Genomic DNA, 18,347 nt, shown 5'->3' with positions numbered 1-18,347 from the left:
TTATTTCTCTGGAGAACTCTAACTCTCACTAATACATATTTTACTTTATATGACTATTGTCTTTATAAGATGAGGGATTTGGATACAAACATGCACAGACGGAAGATAATGTGAAGCCACAGGGAGAAGCAAGCTAACGTTGATTTTGGAACCAGGAAGTTGAGTCCTGTTGGTTATAGTAAAATGTGAGAGGTGAGACATAAACTGAAGAAGAAATTGCTAAGCAGAAACAAAACAAAACAAAACAACAACAAACCATTAAAAACAAAAAGACCTAGAACTTGAATATTTGGAAAATTTACAGCCCATCCATACTGCAAAAATGTGTGGATGGCATGGCTCATTTGCTAAAGAGATTACAGGTGTGGCTCATGGACCCAATCAATCACCTCAGCAAAAGCCAGGAATAAAGATGGGATTATCCAGGAAAGGTCTTTGGAAAATCCTGTTGTCCCATGGTTCGGATGCCTGTGATTTACATGGAAGGCCAACAAGGTTTTTGGTAATTTTATAGAAGTAGAAACACTGCCAACTAGGCCTGAAGGGAAATAAATGAAGAAAGGGATTCTATAGGAACATCCAATAGAGCTATCTGGCTGCAAACACGAATTAACCTTCAAATAAAGGGAAGAATGACCTAGAAGGTAGCTTAGAATTTGGCAGGACTGCCACTGCCATCATGGGCCCAGGTCCATGAAATGGAAATTTCCTTTTGGAATGGAAATATCTATTCTATGCCTATCCTATTCCCACACTGGAATAAATGAAGAAAATGATTTGGTAGTTGCAGACAGTACTTGTATCATCCTACTTTTTCTCTCAATTCCAATAGCCACAGGTATCATTCAAGCATTATGCTTCTAAAATTACTTCTCATTAATCCTCCTATTCCTCCCATAATATACTCTTCATGGGGGAAAAAGTGAGGATTTCTATTATAATGTAATATTGAATGGATAACTTTTCAATTCCAAACTCTTTAGTGACAATAAATCTCTTCACAAATTAAATAAATTCTTCCCATAATTGTCTTCAAAGCTTTCTACTAACAGCTCATTTTATATCTAATTAGTATTCTTTTCCTGTTTTGCAACACTCATGCTATTTTCTCCAGAGGGAGAGAAATCTATTTGCTTTTATTTTTACATAATTCACTGTGTTCCACTTGCCTATTATATGATATACCATTGCTGGTATCTTTAGTATGTTCATTTATAATGATATACAAGAAAGAAAACAGACATGAAATAAAAGCAACAATTAAGTCAAGCATGGGCAAAACTTAAAGTGCTGTTATTATGATGTGTGCTTTCTTCATATTCTATGGGAGACACTCAAAACACTGGTAAGAAACCAAAGTTACATAGTTCCTTTTTTTCCTTGAGTGTTTAGTTACAATTAATGCTTACTTTTCACCACTGAAAAAATATTGTTACTGCTTTGAAGGAATCATACCCAACTTCTTTCTCCTCCCCCACTCCCTCCCTTTCTTCCTCCCTTCCTTCCTTCCTTCCTTCCTTCATCCCTTTCTTCCTTCCTTCCTTCCTCCCTTTCTTTCTTGCTTTCTTTCTATAAACTCTATACCTTCATTGTGCAGTATAGTAGCCATTAGCCATATGTGGTCATTGAGCGCATGAAATGTGGCTATCCCAAGTTGGGAATAAAGTACACATTTCATTTCAAAGACTTGGTATGATAAAGAATGTAAAATTTTCAATGATTTTTTTTCATTAATTACATGTTGAAATAATAATATTTGAGATATGGTGGGTTGAATAAAATATATTAGTAAAATTTAAAAAAAACGATATGTGCTTTCATGGCCTGGTAAGCAAAAGGTAGCTAATGTTTACGTAACTCACTGAAAACCAATGATTAGATATTTCAAAATATCCTAGAAACTTCTTGCTTGGATTGAGATTTGAGTTTGAGTTGTGATAGTTCCAAAAAGTGAAACTTTTGTTTTGGGGAGTACAATTATTTTTCCATATGTGTGTTTATTTTCTGAACAACGACTATAAAAAATTCTGCTGCTATTCTTTCAAGTTTGCTTTTCATTTAGTGTTTTAATTTTTTTGTGTAGGTGATTTAATAAAATAATTTACTAATTATAATCTAAATCCCGTGTTTACAAAGACATATTGAAAAGTTATACTTTAGAGAGTAAATAAAAAAACAAAAATCTAAATATTCATGAAACAAGTAAAATGCAAATATAAAAAAGAATATTCTACATAGTTTGCACACATTTAACAGTGTGACTTAAAAAAGACTTCTCTTATACAGTGATGAGATGACTTTTAAAATACAGTAATGTTTACTTAACACCATTCCAAACTCTTAGACCCCTTAAAAAGCTTAATGAGTAAGTAAATTCAAGCAACAGATGCATACTTTATAGGTTTACTAGTTAGGTTTATCAATGCCATGAGAACATAACTTTAAATTTCTTAACTTGAATCTATAAATATTAAAATATCAATATTTATTTATATCAAAGTTGGATAAAATAATGCAATTATTTAACTACTTTCCAAACACCTAATACATGTGAATAGGTGGGAAATGTTGAATTTGTATGTCCACATAAATAAAAAAAAAACAAAATTTAGCACCAGTTAAAAGAAGTCATAGGACTGATGTTGTAGTGTACCATAGAGTTTTTAGATAACTCAGATTGTAAAAGAAATATATTACTGTATCTATCTCTATATCTCCCTTTCCTTTTAGCTGGTATTTAATTTTTGATATATTGTTTGATACTTTGTTTCTTTTGCATAGATTGGTTATTTAAATCTGAATCACAGAGTATATTTTACTGTAAGAACATTTGAAAGTCTATAGATTAGAAAATCCAATCATTAATACAATTTGATGAATAACCTTGATTAAAAGAAAATGCTGCTGTCAAAATTAATAAGTAATTAGAAGCGTTGTTGATCACTTTTTTTGGCCTTGTAGATGAATTCACAGTAGGAGTATATTTATGTTAAGAAAAAGACAAAAATGCTAGTGCATAGTTTATATTTACAAATAAATTATTATTTCCAGTGTTGTATAATATTTAATAAATAACTTAGTCATCATTTAGAGATTTCCTAGAGTACATATTTGGTAATATTTTTTATTGAAATAGCATAATAATTATAAAAATATTCATAAGCAGTGTTCTCGCTCTGGATTAGCACAGCAATTATTTTGAGATTTTGGTCTCCTGGAAAAACTTCTGTTTACAGATATATGCATATATATCTACACAAGAAAAAAATGTAGAATAAGTTTTTTTTTCCTTCTCTCCCATATTGTTCTTTCTACACAGGTCAACTGATGCACAAAATCAACATTTTCTACCCTCCCAGTCACTACCTGTTTATTTTCTATGGCCATCATTGTTCTGTTCAGTCAAAATTATCACTAACTATATTCTGGGCTCTATGAGGACTTTGAAGGTACAGAATAATCTGATTATGTGATTCTTAAACTAGTTAATTTGTATATTAATTGTGCATTCTAAAAACTGATAAACTGGTACATGTTTAGCAAAAAGTCCCAATCAAATTTATAACCAAATTTTGTAACTTTCTCAAGAATTTGTAAAGCAAATTAATAAAACCTTGATATTGCATTATTTTTTTTCTTGAGTGGAATCCAGTATAAAGTCTTAGAAATCATCCATGAATTATTAACTACTGAAATATCTAAATGGAGTCTCTGCAAACACATTTTTACTGGGGGTATTTTTTTGAGTATTCTTCAAGTAGTTTTATTGAGAGAAGGGTAAGATAATAACATAAATATGTTTTTTCATGAATAGTTTCATGTCTCTGCTTTAGAATTGTTTAATCTGTATATTTTAAAAAATACTTTCATAACAAGATACTGATTTGTGTGTGTGTGTGTTTAGATAATTTCCTTGGGTCATTTTCCAATTGGATGAATTCCCGAACTCTTCCATTTGGCATGCAAACAAACTGAAGTCTGGTGAATTAGATCAATATTGTTTTAATATTTATTCTGAATTATTCAGTCAGATTTGCATACAAGGTTTTCAATAAAATAAAATGTAGTAGATCAAGTCAGTGTCCATGCACATATTGGACTGCATTGGTTAATTTGTCCAAAGATATTTAACATTAAATATAATCACAACACCTGCCTACACAAAGCACCAGATAACAACTGTCAGTAATCAAGTAAAGAATGGGATGTTTAAACTTCATTCACATGAAATATTCTGAGCAGCTTCTGGTTCCAATTAATCGTTGCATAAATGTGCATAATTTTGTAGTCTGATTTGCTAAAAAGAATGTAATAGGAAAACAGCATCGTTTTCAAAAAAATCTTGTAAATTCAGTGATAGTAAGGCCAAAAGTAGGTAAACCATATTGACAAGGGAGTTATGGTATAAGGAGAGCTATGTTAATTTCATCCCTTTTTCTGTCTTGTCTATATCACAAAAAAATAACACAAATGCCTTTTTGAGAAGAACAATGAAACAATAAAAATCCAATGCTAACAGAATCTGTCAATTGTAAAACAATAAAATATTCAGAGCAATGAAAGCAGTTGCCGGCCATTGGTAAGGGATGAAGCAGGGAAATCAATATTTATTTCTCTGAGAGTATGAAACCGGGTTGTGGTACTGATGTTTTCAACAGGATGCAAAATCTTTTCACTGAAAGACTTTCACTTTTTAAATTTCACCTGTGCATTAGGTTGACTATTACATCATGACTATAGCATTTTTATAAAATTTCTTGTGTTTACTCTGGAATGTCTGGATTCTAAGTAGTACTATAATTGGCTATGTTGTGCTATAAAAGATTAATCAATTCCAAATATATACATTTACTCAATACGCAGCTGTACATAAATAGAACTTTTTTCTTCCGTGTGGAGAACAAAAAAGCTTCTAATCCTTAGCTCTCAGCCCAAGATGCTTGCTGATCACAGCACTTGGTAGCACCTTTAACAAATCTCTGTTTTCTGCTTTGGCCTGCCGCCCTTGGAGACACATCTATGGATTAGAGAGACACTGCTGTGGGTGACTTTTGTCTGTTATTTAACTTTGGTTCAGCTGAGACCTCTTTAACTAATGCTAGCTCGCTGACCTTTGGCTCCAAGAGGAAGGTATTCATTTGAAAATGAAATGCTTCTTGGAACATTCCCTAGTGTTAGAACCTTGTTCTAAAAATGAATCGTTTTTTGTTCTCCACTGACCCCTGTTTTCAGTGTACTCATTTAAACAACTATTATTTCCTCTTAAAACAAACTTGTGTTAAAATGAGCAGATGCAGAATACTTGTTTCTTTATTAATTTTATTTGAAATGATTCTGTAATTGACATCAATATAAATGTTCACTTTCTCTAAAATCTTTCAGAGATTTCAGATTTCTTTGAAATCTTTCTAATAACTAACTAGAACCAGCTTCTTATAAGAAGCTGGATACACATTAATTTTCGAATTTTTATTTTACTTTCATTAAATAATAAGTAGATTAGCAGGATAAAGAGATGGTTCGTTAAGGCAAGAAAATAAAATACTTATGTAATATCATAGAAAGAACACAATTATTAATAGATATAGGGAAATGACAGGAAAGTGACCAGATGAATGAAATCTATAGGGTAATATTTCAGCACTTAAGATAAATACAATAACCAAACTTTTACTAATAAATCGCCTATGACTTTAGGTATGTATTGATATATTTTAGTACATATGATGCAATGAATAAAGGCATTCCATGATAAACCTGCCACTTTTGAGAGGATAAATTACTTACCTAACACCACCAATTTGTACAGACATACGTTGCAGTGGTATTGTATCAGTCATTCTCATTCCTGTCTTTTTTTTTTTTTATTATTCCATTAGTTAACAAGCCTCTCCCATAAATATGTTTAAGAGCATTATTCTTTACTGCCTATCAGACCATTGGATCCTTTGGCCACTCTGATTGGCCACAGGCCCCAATAGGGGTAATCCTGAGTCTTCTACTCTTTTAACCATGATTTTAGCCCTATGATGACATAAGCCAGCATCTGATAGACCTGATTCTTCAAGTAATCTCTTTTATTCTCCCTAGAATCCAGGTGAATTAAAATCCCCCATGGCAAGGACTATGCTAAACTTTTAAGCTGTAACATGCTGCTTCTGAATATCTTTGGACATGCTTAAAACACCATCCTGAGCCAGGTGTCAGTTTTAAGATTCAGCCTGGCAAGAAACATTCAGAGACAGAATCATCAACTGGATATAATAATATTTTTAAAAATTATAAGTGCAAACTGGGATGAGAATGTGTTGTTGTTTTTTTGATTTGTTTTTTTTTCTGTTACCGAGGATGCAAGTCTAGACTACTGTTAAATAGAGGACCTAGAAAAAAAATGCATTGATCTGAAGGCCTGGTCTTTTACTAAATATCAATAGCTGTCACAGTAGTATAGGAACAACCCCTCCACTCAAGCAGATGAAGTTTCTAAATTCTGTTGTGGAGTTATGAATGGGACAGAAAAATCCATGTTTATGTTTGGTGTGCCTCGTATACTCAGTGTTTCAGAATATCATTGTATTAAACAAAATGATTTTTATTTGTCATAAAAAGTCATTTTTCAGTTAACAGTTTTCATTTTATATCAGTTTATACTTGGAATAAAATGTATACTAAGGAGTTTGCTGCATTTTCACTCTAAATGAAGTGTTCACTCTGTGTACTAAACCAAAAATAATAGATAGAAAATAATTCTGAGTAATTAAGAAAAATGTATTTGAATTACTAAGTTGCTAATTTAAAAATATATTCATGTGGTATCTATGGATACATAAATCAGTGATACAAGACATTTTATTTTGCAATTAATTTACAATCTGAATATAAGCATGCATTTACATTGAAAAATCTTTAAGATCTGCCTACATTGATGTAATCTGTAAGCAATGTGACATATTATATTTTCAGAAGCTATTGTTTTTAAATATGCAAGTTCTTTTTGTTACAGAAAGTAGTATATGATAAAAATATTTACAGAACTCTGAACCCACAATCCAAACACATCTTATCAATTTCCCTGGATATCTGTAGGACTATAATCCTTCACTGTGCAGTTGGATAGGAAGGATTATAGCATTACCTCTTAACTGTTTTCCTCTTTTGACCCTTACCCCCTTAAATCTATTTTCAGCATAGCACACATAGGATGATACTATTGAAATGTCCATCAGACCATATCAACTCTCTGCACAAAACCCTCCAATGCATTCCTGTCCTGTTAAGAGAAAAGTCAGAGTCAAAAATCTGGTGTAGAAGCCCTGAAGAGCCTGGCTCCATCTTACCTCTCTGCCCCATCTCCTACATCTTCTTCCCTCACTTGGTTTACTACAATCAAGTTACCCTTCTTGTTTCTTACAAAATCATTCCTACTTCAAGGCATGTGCTCTTGATATTCTCTTTAGAATACTCTTTCTCCAGATAACCACATGGCTTACTTACCTAATTCAAGCCTTTATTTAAATATGAACATTTTAGTGAGACTTTTACTGACCTCCTTAATTAAAATTGTATGAATACCATTCTGATGTTGCCTGTCCCATTTTTCAGTTCTAATTTTTTCTATAGCACTTATTACCATCTAATAAACTATTATGTATTTAATGTCTGTCTTATCCTGTCTATCTCAATGAGGGCAGGGATTTTATTAACAGCTGTATTCACAGTCCCTAGAACAATATCTAACACACAGTAAGTACTTAATAAATATTTATTAATAAATTAATGGATGACAGAATAAATGCCATTTTACTTGGATTCTATAATAACTTAGCAACTTTGTCTCACAGGTGTCCCAATACTAATGCTCAAAGTGATGAATATTATCTTTGGTTGATACAATCCAAACTCGGACCTTCAATCTTAGTCATCAAGTTTAGTAAATATTATGCTTCTAAAATATGTGTCAAATGTAGTACAGTATCACAGTGTAATGGTGTAAGAGAAAGGGCAAGAATCAGAAGTGAAAAGATCTTGGTATTAGTTCAGATTAATACCACACAACCGTTTGATCAACTGTTATCAGACTCATATCTTTATCTTTGAAATGAGGACCCCGGATTAGATCAAACTTCAGAGTCTTGGGAATTAGGAGTCATTGGTGAAGTGTAGACGAATTTGTGAAATTATTCTGAGAAGTTAATGCATTTAAGTGTGCACCAAGTATACTTAGTGGATTGAATAATTTTTAGGTCAGTTAGATGTGTGTATTCCTATTTTTTAAGCAAATGTAGATATCATCGTGATGATACCCAACTACAAACATTTTTAAAAAATATAAAACTATATCAAGATAAAAATTTAATGACATCCTAGAATATGTTGGGCACTATGCTAAGTGCTATAAGCAGTTAACAAAAGATATGTGCAAATAATAGTAATTTAGTATTCATCTTTAAATCATAAAATTGGTTTCTGAAACATCAGAAAACAAGAGGACACTTAGAGAAGTAAAATTTATCTCCTAATGAACATTATTTCTTCAATTCACCAGAGTGAGTAAAACATTCTATTTTCAGCTATTCTTATGTTTGTCCTATTTTAGACCTTTATATTTAATTCCATGTGATTTTCCCAAGCCTTTTAGGTATAATCTGAGTCTCACTTTTATATTAAAAAAATCTGATACTAGATTATTTTGGTTTATTAAATCCCATGATCTCAATGTGCTTCTAAATTATGTGCTAGAATTCATTTAATAATGTAAATGTAGGCAAATCATTGGTTAAATTATTAGATATTTCATCATTTTCTTAGTTCGGTAACCTTTCAATCATACATTTGACTGGTTTTCCAAAATACAATCAGCACATACTTGACCTTTCATCTAGGGTGTATCTAGAATTATTGTAGCATATAATTCACAGAAGTCAAGTATGCTTGAATTTCATTTGAGTTAATTGCTGGGCTTGAATGAAAACTAGCTATAATTATAAAAATGTAATGTGTTTATAGCTAATGTTGGATATATTCCCTCGATTTTCATGTGTAGAGACTGCTTCGTAAGGTGTTAATTAAGATCTATATTTTGGAAAGGATATCTTCTTCTAGAAGTTGCTTCATTTTTATTTATAATGTTATTTCATTCTCTTAGGGAGGTGTTACAGTATTTATAGTTCCTTATAATTGAGTGTTTTTTTAATATAGTGTTTATAAAATAAGTAAATTTCAATAACATTCATATCTACAGAATAAACACTGAATTTTGAATGAACTAAAGTGCTCTCAAGTGCTGGTCTTTTTGTTCCTTAGTCTCATCTCCTTAAAGTTTCCAAACACTAAACATTCTAAAGTATTTATTGTCAGAATCACTAACACCTCCATGCCTTTAAACCTACAATTTCTGCTGCTTCAAATGCTCTTCTGATTGATTTTTCCCTTCCTGTCTTTTCTTTCCATGATTCCACTATATATTAGGTACAATCATCTATTACTGAACTCAGCTAGATTAGTTTCTTAAATCAAATAAAAACATATTTTCTTTTACACACTTGTTATAGGCATAGACAAAGACTCTGAATAAATTCAAATAGAAATAGAAATGTAAGGATTCCTATCATATCAGTCACCTATTTACTAGACTCTTCTTATTAAGATGATGCTTATATCTTAAAGAAAGTTCCAGGCTAGTGAGAAGTTTCTGAAACCTTAGAGATGAATAAAATTTGATTGCAGAATAAGGTGAAAATATGTTTAAGAAGTGCAGATTTGTGAAAGCGACAGTGGACAAAGACAGAAAAGTAGCCGAGGCCAGGCTGTGAATAACCTTACATGAAATTCAGCACTGCTGGTATTTTATCCTCTGGGTAAATGATACAACATCACTGAAGATTATCCATGTTGTTGAAGAAACTATTTACATTTAACATGGGGTATAGTGTAAATTGATATATTTAATATTTTACATGGAATGAAATCTACTGAAAATTAATTGATAATACTTATCAGTATGCTTAGTAAATATCTGATGCATTTTTGTCTGCCCAGCATCAATTCCACTTATGCAAACAGAATTCTATTTTTTAAATTGAGTTGACTATTTTCTCACTCATTTCATATGGTTTTCATAGGGCTTACCCAACTCTTAGCTCTATGCATAAGGCCAGACCAGACCTAAAAAATAAGAGCAGCTTGTTACACTGTCTAGAGAGACTAGGTATTCGATGGTCCAATGAGAGGAAGTCTTGCAATTTTCCCTAGAACCATCAAGAAAGTGAGGCTCTGCTTTTCCAGAGTCTTGATAACCTGGGGTATTCAAAAATTTTTCTGTCACTTAATGGGATAGTTTGCCTGAGAATGAAGTTAAAATAAAGGAAACAAAAAAATGAGAGGAGGGATAGCTGAGGCCCATGGTGATGCAATTAAACCTCTGGATAAGTTTTAGCTTAAAGCCACATACCACTCAAAGTTTCATCACTAATAGACTATTTTCATCATGGCTATGCTGGATTTTTTTAAGTTTATAAATGAATAATATACTAAAACATTTGATCAGATTTGAGCTCTTAACATTTTTGAAAGTAACAACAAATTTACAAATAATTTCATAAGGACTAGCATAGTCTAAAAAATATCATCATTGGGTACTTAAGTATTGCAAACATTGCTAAACATTTTAATATGGAATTCCATTACTTGGGTCACTTACCAATCAGTTGATAGCATTACTATGACATGGCTCCAGAAGTCCTACTGAGGAATTCCTAGACATCAGTGGCTCATCTTTTACTCAAACTTACTTAAAATCAAATTATGGAAACTTCCACTTATGGCCAAGATTTAGCACACAACTAGATTTTCCTTCTGTCTTAAAAAACTAGAAAACTATGTATAACACATAAGACAATAACTATTAGTACTAGACAAAAGTAGTTCAAAACCATATTTCCTGAAAACAAGAAAACAAATGAGATGAGCCCTAAAATCGCAATAGCTTATTGACTAGAAGGTCTTTTCTAAGGTACAGTGCAGGGAGGGGAACCCAAACAGAGTTTGAAGGACTTTATGGGTTAAGAAGTCTTAGTCAAACAGTAAGAAAAGTCAAAAGAGCTATTTGTCAGACAGGGTACCAAAGAGAAGGAAGCTGCCTAGAGAGAGGTCTCCAGAAATATGCAGTAAGTCTCATCACTACTGATTTGTACATGTGTGAAAGGAACATAACCCAGTTTAGAGAAAGACTCTCAAAAGGAACGAGAAGAACAATTCTAGGACCTCAAGTAGGGCTGGAGAATGTTCATGTATCCAGCAAGAGTGGAAATACCTTCTAATACATATGTCACTGGGTAGAATCCTAAGATTTCAAGGATGGAAATGTCTTCTTATTCTTATACTTATTCAAGGTAACCTAACTGCAAGAAAGAAATATAATTCAGTACTGTGCAAGGAATACAAAATACAGCACCCAAAAAAGTAAAATTCACAATATATGTAATCCAAAGCAAAATTACCTGGCATGCAACAGAGCAGGAAGTATGGCCCACAGCCAGGAGAAAAATTAGTCAATAGAAACATACCTAGGAATGACAGAAATGATGGAATACCATACAAGGATGTTAAAATAGCTATTATAAATATGTTCCACATGCTCAATAAAGTAGAGGAGAACATAAGTAGGCTAAAGGAAGAAAAGGAAGGTATAGAAGGACACAAATGACATATTCAGAGATAAATATCCAATATAAAAAAAAAGCAGATTAGACAGTGCAGAAAACAAGATTGGCATATTTGAAGATAGAGAAAAAGAAACTTATCAAAATAAAGCACAGAGGGAAAACAAGTTTAAAAATAACAGAGTATCAATGGCCTTTGGGAAAATATCACGTAACTTTAAATATATGTAAATGGTGTTCCAGAAATAGGTAAGGAAGAGGAAAAACAGTATTTGAAGAAATAATAGTCCAAACTATCCATATTTGCTGAAAACTAGAGCCACAACTTTTTGAAACTAAATGAACCACAAGCAGAAGAAAAATGGTAAAAAATAAAAAAGCCCAAGGTTCATCGCAATCAAATTGCTGTAAACCAGTCAGTTGAAAAGAAATTCTTAAAAGCAGTAAAGGAAAACTAATATTATGTTCAGAGGAAAAAGAATACTATTAATAAATTATGCAAGCCAAACTTTCTCTGACAAAACAGAAAAAAAAAATAACCCATCCAAAATGGTAAATTGCACTTCATAAAACAATATTCTTCTAAAAACACTATTGTTGAAATAAACTGTCAAGCCACTTGCTGTGAGGAAAATATTTGCAAAACATATATCAGATAATGGGTTTTATTCAGAATACATAAAGAACTCGTACAAACAAAAAGAACTCACAATTCAATAAAAAGAAAACAACTTGACTCCTCCTTCCAAAAAATATGGACAAAGAATTTGAATAAACACTTCACTGAAGAAGATGAATGGTAGGCTACTAAGTATATAAAATGAGGCAAATTAAAACCACAGAAGTATGGCTATGCAACACCTAGAAAAGCTAAAATTTAAAAGGCTGACAATAAATAATATTGGTAAGGACTGGAAGCAACTGGTATATATATATAATATATATATATATATATATACACACACACATATAAATGTGTATATATATATATATATATATGTATATTTCTGGTGGGAATGTAAAATCCCCTTTGGAAAAGAGGTTTGCAGTTTATAATAAGGTTAAATAATCATTTAACATATGTCCTAGCAAACCCATTCTTCGGTATCTATTAAGGGAAATGAAAATTTATGTTCATAAAAAAATTATAGGCTGATGTTTATAGACTTTTTATGTTAAACCTAAAGATCAGAAACACATGCATGTTCATCATTTGGTGAATAGGTTAACATTATTTTGGTATAGCCATATAATGGATATAATGGACCATTATGAAGCAATAAAGAGAAATGGACTGATAACATGCAACATAGATGAATCTCAAAAGCATGTGCTAAGTCAAAGACACCAAACACAAAACAGTATGTAATCTTTGATTTCATTTACATGTTATTTTAATAAAGTCAAAACTAAAGGGACATAAAACAGATCAGTGGTGTTCAGAGGCTGGTAGTCAAGGAAGGGTCGGGGAAATATTTTGATTGCAAAGAGTTGGAAGGAATATTTTATGGTAAAAAGCACTCTATATAATGATAATGGTGGTGGTTACATGACTGTATACAGTTTTCAAAACTTATCAAGTTGCACATTTAAAATTAGTTACTTATAATGTATAAAATTCTACCTCAATAAAGCTGATTAAAATCAACAAAATTATCTTAAAATATGAAATGAACGTGATTGTCATTTACATGACAGCATAAATATAGCAACATCAGAGATGTTCAAAAAATTAAGTAAATGCATTTACCAGTAGGGCATCAGGCGCTGAGATTGACGGTTATGCTAAAAAGTCTCAACTTTAAGTTTCTTTTTTCATACCCCACTTCAGTTTTACATATTCTAAACTCTACAAAAAATATTAAGATAAATATTTGATTTCAACTGTTTATAGGAACCCCTACAAAAAATATATGAAGCCTAGGAATCTAAATCATGGATTATTATATTTTAAAAATGCTTTTGAAAATATTATTCTAACAAAACAGTCAGTATATAGGGTTTTACATTAGTGGCTGTACCACTTACAAGGCATGCATTTTTGCAAAAAAGAGGATGTGTAATATTTCTTTGGGACTAAAGCTTCTCATTTGAAAACAAAAATAATTATACTTCTCATATATGCTCAAGATTATGTTGTGATGTTCAAGCAATTTATTGCAAGTGATTTGCAAACCAAAAAGCTCTATATAAATAAATATTATTTAAAACAAGGTGGTATTGAAGTTCGAAGTTAGAATGCTGGACTCATTGAGATATGAGTTCAACACATTTTTTAATCTTTTAAGATTTAATTTCCTTACCAATATGATAAAATAGGGCCTACAACCTACAGTTATTTTGTTATATAAACTTGAAAATAGAGAGCACCAGAAAACAGTAAGCAGTCAAAAAGTCACTTTTCTGTTATTATTTTTATTAGTAGGAGTAGTACTACTACTATATTTATAGTTTAGTTAGTTCTAAGATCTTTTCTCCATCTTTTTCCATTTTGTTCTCTACAGAAGGAAGGAAAGCCCTCCCTTTGTAAGGAACATTTGCATGATTTGTGAATTTTAAGTAACATATACTGAATTTTAAGTAACATATATTTCAGCAATTTAAAATACTGTGCTACAGGGAGATTAGCTCGGTGCTTTGTGATCACCTAGAGGGGTAGGATAGGGAGGGTGGGAGGGAGACACAAGAGGGAAGGGATATGGGGATATATGTATATGTATAGCTGATTCACATTGTTATACAGCAGAAACTAACACACCATTGTAAAGCAATTATACTCCAATAAAGATGTTTAAAAAATTAAAATAAAAAAATAAAATAAAATACTGTGCTATTCAAATATTAAAATATTTACACTGCTAAATACACTGTAGGAGAAAGGTTTTTGGCATTTTAGGAAAAAAGGCTTAAACTATTAATAGAACCTAAGTTAATTTGAATAGGTCATATTTTAATAAGGAATGTAAAATATACATTTTATATGACATTGCTCATGGGAATTAAGGTTATTTGTATTCATTATTTAGAAGTATTTTTTTGTTTTTGCTGTATGCGGGCCTCTCACTGCTGTGGCCTCTCCCGTTACAGAGCACAGGCTCCGGACGCGCAGGCTCAGCGGCTATGGCTCACGGGCCCAGCCGCTCCGCGGCATATGGGATCCTCCCGGACCCGGGGCACGAACCCGCGTCCCTTGCATCGGCAGGCGGACTCCCAACCACTGCGCCACCAGAGAAGCCCCCTGTTTTTTTTTTAATTGAATAAATTTGACATGTTACATTGTATAAGTTTAAGTTGTACAGTGAGTTACTTTGATACATTTATACATCATAATATGATTGTGATATAGCAATATTTATCACATTACATAAAATCACATTACATACATGTTATAATATACTACATACTGCAATTATACTACAATACTATTATTTATATTCATTATAAAATGCATTAGATGTCTCCGTACTCTTATTACCATCCTGCCCTCCCATCTCAGAGTATTGGGTTTCCTATACTGTCCCCCTTAAGCACATTTCTTTACTTAAACTTCAGGTTTATAGGATATCTATCTCTTTCCTTCATTTTAACTCCTGTAGAATGTTGTTAGGCCATTTGTCCTTGACTTTCCACAAGCATTTCGTATTATTCAGTTTATTATGATTTTTATTATCAATTTTCTGCTATCTAGGACTAAGATACCACTTAAACCCCAAGGTCAAGTGTCAGAATGTTTGTAGTGCTCTCTGAAGTACTGGAGTCAGTTCATATTTAAAGCTCTTTGAACCCACACCCATCTTTCAGGTTCTTTAAGGATTCCTGAGGATCTATATATGTCCAAATCATCTCAGATTAAGATTTCTTGCCTCTATAGAGTTTTTAATCCTGGATATTTTATATTGTGCCCCTCTTCCCAACCCTTTTAAATATGATTTCACAATGTTGAACATCTCCTTGAGGACTGCACTCTTCCAAAATGTGTGCTAGTTATTTTGAGAATACAGAGAGGTATTACAGTGTAAAACAACAGAACAAATAGCGTATGGCTAAATTGTAGACTTTACCACGGTGGTTCTAACCTCTGACTATTCTTGCCATAGGAGACTCCTCACTCATGGTCTTCAATGGCATTGATCTCTTCCATACCAATTACTTTGCATAAAAATCTTGTTGCATTTTTAGGTAAAGCCTTTCAATCCAAAGTGGTCACTGAGGTATTACATCTAAATAAAATCCAAGTCCCATTCTGGAGAGATTTCCTCCTATCCAAATTATCCATACCAATCCCTGTTGTTTTGCTTTTCAAATTCCTCAACCAGGACTGGGGCAATGACTTTTTAATTAGTCTCTACTCCATCAATTTCTCCTTGTTCCAGTCCATGCAAATGTTGGCAGAGAAATTGGAGAACAGCAATGTAGGAAAAATTAGTACCTGAGATAATAGTTGTAATTTAAAAAAATTAAACTTAAATCTTTTATTTCCTTAGCTCTGTGCCCCAATTTTTAATAATTTGCCAGTGCTCATAGGATAAAAATGAATGTTGTTTGCCTAGTATTTCAAGACCTTCTACAGTTCAACTTTATGTGCCCTTTGTGCTGGTCTGGGCAGTTTGCTCACTGCCATCTAGAATGTACCATGGACATTCCTGTCCATTGTGTTTGCTTCTACATCTGCCTGTCTTATGCTTTCCTTTTTTAAAAAAATCATCTACATGTTATTCATTTTCTGACTCAATGTTCTTTTACTTCTATTATTATTTCCTTCTCAGATAGGGCTGGCAAAACTGAAATTCATAAATTTTCCCTAACTAAAAGAGGAAAAGAGATTTAGACAAGTTATCAGTTGTAGATTCAGGTTTTTATAACTCTAGATGATTGGCCCACCATCAGACTCTTAGACAATGAATCCCCACCACCAACCACCACTGTAAATTTTAGGAATAAAGAATAAACAGTATACTTACTCAAGTTTTATTCTCAATCCCAAATAACCATTTAAAGCAATAAAACCCTTGAAAATATTTTAATGTATTTGATTACCAGAAAATTCTAAAAGTTAAAATTCATATTCACATAGGAATAAAATAAATTTCAGAAGAGACATACAACTCTGTTAAAGAATTGAAGTATCTTACAATAGTAGAAATAATATTTTTATGAAATAAAATAAATCTAGTATAAAAATAAATTGTGGGTACATATACAGCAATTTATTAATTATACATCCATTCCTTTAGGTTCTTAACTTATTGTGGACTTAATTCAGAGTCTTGATTATTTTTCTTTATATCTGTCTCCAAACTTCCACATTTCAGGTGTTCTTTAAAATTATGTATTTAACATCTCTTAGTGGATTTATTTCCTTTGTAAATAATTTTCAATGGCCCATTAATTCTACCACTTCCACATATTTTATTTTCTATCATCATAAAAATGAACATTGACTTAAGCAATATTCTATCTTTATTGATAGTGACAGCTTCTAACTCTTGGCATATAATCTAGCTTAGAATTTTTTGAAACATGAGTTAGATGCACTTTGAAAATGTAAGTAGGGTAAGAAAAGGGTTGTAATAGAAGGACAACTGAGAATTATTTTATGAATAAGAGTGGAAATGTTATCAAACAAGGATTATTATATAGCAATTAAATATTTTGACAACATACTATTTAGTTAGCTATATTGTTATACTGATATTAAACTATGTCTATATTTCTAAATATTACATATTTCTGGTTCTTACCAAAGAATATCCACTATAAATCTTCCTAATCTACCCCCATTCCACATCACTGTGGGGTTTTTTTTTCTTTCCTATTCTCTGCTGTTAAAATTCAGCAAGTAGCTTTTATCACTCATTGTGAGAATTGCTATATTTAAAATTTCTCTAGTTATATCTAATCTGTCATGGGATTAGCCCAGAGTACTTGTTTTTGGTCCAGAATCAAAACAACCCTTGCTTATTTATGGTCTCTCAATATAGTATCTTCTGGTTATGGAAATGATATTCTGTGAAAAAGAATTTTAGAAAGCAGCAAGGCAAATAAACTTTTACAGACAACTGGTTAGCACACTTATTCAGTCTTTGCCTAGGAGCTGGAGACCAGCCAGTACCAAAAAATTCTGCAATGAAGTCTATGGAAAGTTAACGTCACTTAGCATACTTCTTGGGATTTACATATTAAGAGTCATTTACCTTACCGTGAAACGACCAAAAGAAGTACACAGTAAGTCTGATTATCAGTGGAACTAAAAATATGCTGTGATAAGATATTACACTATCTTTCTTTGTTGGGGCATATTTTTAGTCCTCAGTGGTCATCTGTAATGAAGTAAAGTCTTTATCTGTCTTCTATTACTCATTTCTCACATTAACACAGCTTTGCTCAGTCAGAAGTCTACACTTTCTTTGTATCAGAGCCTTTTGATCCTACTTCATGTCTTAGTCTACTTGGGCTGCCATAACGAAATGTCATAAAATGGCTTAAATGAAAAAAAAAATTTCTCACAGTTTCTGGAACTGCAAGCCTGAGATCAAGGTACCAGCATGATTTGGTTTGTGGTGGGAGCTCTCTTTCTGGCTTGTAAATGACTGCCTTCTTACTGTGTTCATTTGACCTTTCTCTGGTGCCTGTGCATGGAGAGAGGGAGCAATCTCTCTCTTCCTCTTCTTATAAACTCATAAATCC

Source organism: Orcinus orca, chromosome 7 (assembly GCF_937001465.1).
Source record: "Orcinus orca chromosome 7, mOrcOrc1.1, whole genome shotgun sequence".
NCBI classification, from domain to species: Eukaryota; Metazoa; Chordata; class Mammalia; order Artiodactyla; family Delphinidae; genus Orcinus; species Orcinus orca.
The sequence above is the reverse complement of the archived record's forward strand: the minus strand, read 5'-3'. Positions refer to the sequence as shown.